Source organism: Polypterus senegalus, chromosome 1 (assembly GCF_016835505.1).
Source record: "Polypterus senegalus isolate Bchr_013 chromosome 1, ASM1683550v1, whole genome shotgun sequence".
In the NCBI taxonomy this organism is placed as follows: Eukaryota; Metazoa; Chordata; class Cladistia; order Polypteriformes; family Polypteridae; genus Polypterus; species Polypterus senegalus.
Genome location: NC_053154.1, coordinates 37695978 through 37702257, shown reverse-complemented (window position 1 = coordinate 37702257; position 6280 = coordinate 37695978). Strand labels below are relative to the sequence as shown.

General features: G+C 31.2%; 1 long non-coding RNA gene across 1 annotated transcript in view; it reads left to right on the top strand.

Annotated features, from left to right (window-relative positions):
* Positions 1-477: 477 nt before the first annotated feature.
* The window catches only part of LOC120524788, a 21050-nt gene continuing 15247 nt past the window's right edge, over positions 478-6280 (top strand). Inside the window, exon 1 of the long non-coding RNA XR_005632851.1 lies at positions 478-571. This is a non-coding gene — a long non-coding RNA (uncharacterized LOC120524788). The remainder of the gene's footprint in view (positions 572-6280) is intronic.

Here is a 6280-nt window from a genome sequence, read left to right as displayed (position 1 = left end):
GCACAAAGACTAGTGTGGTGAAAGTTAAAATTACAAAAATAGTTATTTCCTTTTTTCTCATTTTTATTTACTTTTAATACCATTTTATGTTTTAGCAAAATGATGACTTTTTTCATTAACAACATTTATTTTTTAGTTTTCATTAACAGAAATAAGACTGTTATCATGTAACTATTTTAGGCAAAATGCAGTATCACACTGCTAGAACTGGTTAGCAAAGAATCTAATTTTTAAATTATTAAAAATGTTACAGTTTTAACCTGTCTTGTCTCTGTTTGTTTGTGTTTATTCATTACTGTCTGTTATTAGATGCAACTAGGAAGGCAAGTTTCACATTTTCTTCTCTTAAACATGACTAAATAAAACCTTGAACCTTAAGCAAGTACATAGAGGTAGAAAGTCAGCATGTGTGAAATCTCTTCAAGGTCACCATCCTTAAACCTGTATGTCCTAAACAGCTATCAAATTTATAAAAGCAAACTCTCTTAAAAATGTTTACATTAACATTTCTTTCCTTTATTTTACCTTATTACAGATGATTTAGTCAAGCGCAATAAGAAATTGAAAGAAGGTATGTATTCACGTTTAAATTCACAGTATATGAAACATTCACTTTTAACAAAATCCCAAGAATTTCCTGTACATGTTAGGTACAGGAATATGTCTTGGCACATTTGGATCTGCTAAACACAAGCATCACACAGGTTCTTAAAAGCATTATTATGTCATACTGGACAGTATTACAAGAATGGGAAGACACCCAAAAGCACAGTTCATAATGTGTGCTCACAGCACAGCATAGATACTGTATATGAGATTCTTCAGAATGGTTTGGGAAAATATTTGTGTATTTTTTTTGCAATTGGAGAACAGGTTGAGTTTAAAAGAAACAACTTTTAATAGTAAAAGCATTGTAATAATAACTAGTGTCATTTAAACATAAAGAAAATATCTGAAAATATATACACTTCAGTAACAGTAAGTCTTTACTTCCTATGTATGTCTATATTTTATGTGTTTTTTTTTATTTTTTATTTTATTTTCATTTTATTCTAATAATCTTTCTGAATTCTCCAAAAATAAGAAAATACATAATTGTTATCCATCTTAATTATTTTGGTGTCATAATGCGTGACAAGTGATTAAAAAATTTTTTCTTTCAGAATATGATGCACTCAAGGCTAAATATGGTAAGAACGTTAACTTTATGATGCACAGTATCTTGCTCGACTTGATCATTTAAAAAGTTCTCTTAAAAGTACAGCAAGTGAATCAAAGATAGACAGGTTTGGTAGGTTGTAAAGTAGAGTTTCTCAACCAGTGGGTTTTACCCCAAATGTGGTTGCTGAACACCCTAAATGCGTCATCAGCTTTAATTTTAAAAAAATGCCATTGCTTCTTTAGGAAAGCCAGTGAGTAGGGACAAGTTCCTCAAATGCCTTGTATTAGACTCACAACATTCATCCTAAAAACTTGAACGAAATAGGAATGTTTCAAGAACATACAACCCATATTTACTGAGTACGGTGAGCAACAGCCAATATACATTTTCTGTGGTTATCTGTGGTGCGACACTACCAAACAAATTCATGAATCCTTCAGCAGCAAAGACATTTGAAAATGAAATATGTTACTTAAAGAACTAAATTGTTTGACTTTTTAAAATGAATAATTAAAATCTTAACTCTTTCATAAAAAACATTTTAGTATGTTTGTACAACAAGCCAGCCTGCACCCAGGGCATCATCTCATTGCACATTCAATTGCCAAATATAAGAAAGCGCACACAATTGAAAAACAGTTTGTCTTGCATTAAGCAGTAGATATCTACACGAAATTGAGGAGTCAGCCTCAGCACAATAAAACGTATTACTCATTGCATTTTGTGTACTTACCTCTGATTTTGGCAAACTTCTGAAAATCGGATATACTGTAAGTGTAGGTTACCAATTGAAAAGACAAATCAAAACTAAATTTGTTCCAGTATTAAATTCGCACATGTCAAGTTATTTTAAGGTGAATACCGTATGTATTTAATCTTTTATGTACACTGTATTTAAATGCTGACTATGTATTTACTGTTATTTGTTAATGTGTCCCATTCACGAAAAATGCTGGTTAATTTACTTTAAAATTACTGATAATAATGAGTTATCAGTGAATAAAAATTGATAAAATGTGGAGCCTTAGACCAGAAGGGTTGAGAATCACTGGTGCATGATCAGAGAATGGTATAAAAATCATATTGGGACCTTACACTATATGGATGAAGTTCAATGTTTTGCTGGACTGTGTGCTGTTTTGTTGATTTGCTGTGAAATCCACTAAGGGGAATTTCCACACCCATACACAAACTTGACTGCCCTCCTTTTATTTAGTGTTCTATTGGAGTATATTATTATCCTATTGTTTATACATTATCTTAAATGCTTTTGTATTAGGCTTTAGATTACTGTAAATGAGGTTGTTTTTCCTTTGAAGGTTAATGTTTTATGTTTGTTTTCCACATCAGTGCACTCTTTTTTCAGTGAACTCACATCCCAGTGGTACCTCAGATGGTTACAAGCCCATTTCATTGCAAGGGTCTCCCTTTCCATGCATCATGTTAAGAGTGATTTTCTAGTTTTAAGATATACTTTGGTTATAATTTTTATTTAGTTTTTTATTTTGTGTTTTATGTTTTACTTTTATTTTTTTCTTCTTTTTCAATTAGTTTTTGTTTTTCAGTTACCAACTTTTAGTGTTTGTTACATTTATTTTAGTTTTGCATTACTCATCAGAAATGTGACCAAGTGTAAAAACACAGTTTTTCTTTATAGTGTTTGAAATTGATGTAATTCATGTTTTCCCTGTCAAGTTAATACATAAACATATACTTTTACTATGTGTGACAAAACTCTTATTTTCTGATCATAATGTGAGAGTTCAAGGCTTCCAATATAATCAAAAAATCCAAGAATCAAATAACAAGTGTGCTGTGATGCTATTAACTTGAAACAAGTTTAATTACATTTTTTTAATTTCAAAAACTCTTTTTTATTTTTGAGATTCCTTTTGCTAGCAGTAAGATCATTGCATGCATATCCTGTTATTTTATATTTATTTTTGATATCTCCTTATATGAACTATATGAAATCTACCTATTTTGAAACTCTGAAAGTGTTTTTTTTCAGGTAATTCTTATTTTATTTATTTTTTAAAATACTGTTTAAGTCATTACTTGAACTCTGTTAATAAACAGATTTTGGCAATTGAGACCTTAACAGAAAAACTTCTAATAAACAATATCTGAAGTTACGTTCACTCAGTGACATACACATTGGGAGAACATTAAAACTGCATAGACAAACAGACCAGACTGACAATCAACCTGAACTTATAGCACCGTATGATAGTAATATTATTATTGTTACTTTTATTATTATTATTATTATTATTATTATTATTAAGGATACCTTTTATTCATATAGCACCTTTCAATGCTCAGAGTGCTTCAGAATAGTCAAAAGAATACCATAGAAATAAAAGCAAAGATGACTTTCCAAACACAGGAGAAAAACCAATAGCAAATATTAATACATTTTTGAAAGTCAAAGTATTGAATTAACTTAAGAAGAATTCAGGAGAAAAAGAAAACTTTCAACAAATAACATGATTTTTGTTCAGCTACATGTAGGAAAATAATCATTGATGTTACAATTACCCAAGACACTTGGAATAAGGAACAATGAATAGGATAAGAGTGGATTTCATTATCAGTTTTGTAGTCTCAACCATTCAATGGCTTTTCATCTGCTAGACCTACTGCAAAGTAAACACTTGAAGGGAGATCCTCTGTTAAAAACTTTACAAAGCTGCATCATTCTAAATATATTAAGATTATTGCACATCATTAATTTGCTATCAATGAAATATTTAACATAGAGCAGATCATCATGATAATATAGCAGGAATGTTCCCTGCGACACCCTACCGCCCACAATAAAATATCAGTACTAATAACCTAATTAGGCGGAGTGATGGCTCTGAGGCTAGGGATCTGCACTGGCAATCGGAAGGTTCCCGGTTCAAATCCCATAAAATGCCAAAAGGGACTCTGCTCTGTTGGGTCCATGAGTAAGACCCTTAAGCTGCAATTGCTGAGTGCTTTGAGTAGTGGGAAAAGCACTATATAAATGCGAAGAATTATTATTATTAATTAAAACTAAGCACATATGTGTAATGTCACCTTGGTTGATAACATTGACTGCGTGCTCTGCATCTGCTTAATCTGTCACTGCAATGTTTCATTCAATAAATGAGCATTATCAGTTAAGTAAGGTTAAATGACTGACGTGCATACCTTTTTTGATGTATTAACCTTTTTTCCAGCCTAAATAATGACTGATTTTTTAATACTTTTATTGATTTTATTGTAATCACATAACATTACATACAAATAGATCAGTTTTTACAAAAATAGGATTGAAAACAAATCAATGTCCACCCCTGAGAATGACAGCATAGCCAGAAGAATAAAATTTAAAGCTAGTAAAAATAAGTACATAGATGAATTAATAAGTAAATAAAGATGAATGGAGAAGAAATTGAAATGGGGAGAGAATCTGCTTCCTCAGTGCTTTAAATGCTTATTCTAAAATGTTATTGATTAGATCCTGCCTGGTTCTGAAAAGTTCTGCACAGATCCTCTAAGTGCGAATTTGATTTTTTCCAGTTTCAAATAGTATATAACATCAGTTACCCACTGACTTAACAGAGGAGAGTTAGGATTCTTCCAGTTGAGCAAGATAAGGCTACGTGCCAATCCCTGAATTTGAAGCGTGGGAAATGACTATTCATCAAACTTAACAAATCCTCCTCATATTTAATTTTACACACTGTTTAGCTGTATCTTCCAAATGTGTGGCATTTTTTAATTCAAGTGCCTTTTAATAGAAGTGTAGTGAAAATTGCCTGCCATTTGCTGACAGTGGAACACTTTTGATTGACCAGTCAATTTTGGCAAATGAAATCCACTGAATAAGTCATTGACCAGTTTTGAGGCTTTTGTATTCAGTTCTAGAAGGGAAAGCTTGACTGATAGATGAAAAGACCAATAAAATCCACAGTCTCAGATGCCAGCAGTGAGGGATACTTAACACATGCACACAAATCAATGAACATTCTTAACTAAATTTATGACTGCACAGACAGGTTTTTAAATATTATTTAATAAATATACCAGCAGCCACACAGTTGTGTATACATTATGCACAAAGACTAGTGTGGTGAAAGTTAAAATTACAAAAAATAGCTTCAACTTTGTTTTTGTTTTTTCATTTTTATTTAGTTATAGTTTTCATTCAAGGAAATTATGATTTTTTTTTTCATTAACAACATATTTTTGTTTTAGTTTTCATTATAAGGAATAACACTGGTATGATGTAATATCACACAGCTAGAACTGGTTAGCAAAGAATCTCGTTTTCAAATGATTAAAAATGTTACAGTTTTAACCTGTCTTGTCTCTGTTTGTCTGTGTTTACTCATTACTGTCTGTTATTAGATGCAACTAGAAAGACAAGTTTCACGTTTTCTTCTTTAAACATGACTAAATAAAAACCTTGAATCTTAGGCAAGTACATATTGGAGAAAGTCAGCATGTGTGAACTCTCTTCAAGGTCACCATCCTTAAACCTGTATGTCCTAAACAGCTATCAAATTTATGAAAAGCAAACTCTCTTAAAAATGTTTACATGAACATTTCTTTCCTTTATTTTACCTTATTACAGATGATTTAGTCAAGTATGATCGCAATAAGAAACTGAAAGAAGGTATGTATTCACGTTTAAATTCACAGTATATGAAACATTCACTTTTAACAAAATCCCAAGATTTTCCTGTACATGTTAGGTACAGGAATATGTCTTGGCACATTTGGATCTGCTAAACACAAGCATCACACAGGTTCTTAAAAAGCATAATTATGTCATACTGGACAGTATTACAAGAGCGGGAAGACACCCAAAAAGCGCAGTTCATAATGTGTGCTCACAGCACAGCGTAGATATAAGAGATAGTTCAGAATGGTTTGGGAAAACATTTGTACATTTTTTTGCAATTGGAGAACAGGTTGAGTTTAAAAAGAAACAACTTTTAATAGTAAAAAGCATTGGAATAATAACTAGTGACATTTAAACCAAAAGAAAATATCTGAAAGTATATACAGTACACTTCAGTAACAGTTTTTTCTGGAAAGTCTTTATTTTCTATGTATGTCTGTATTGTATGTGTTTTTTTT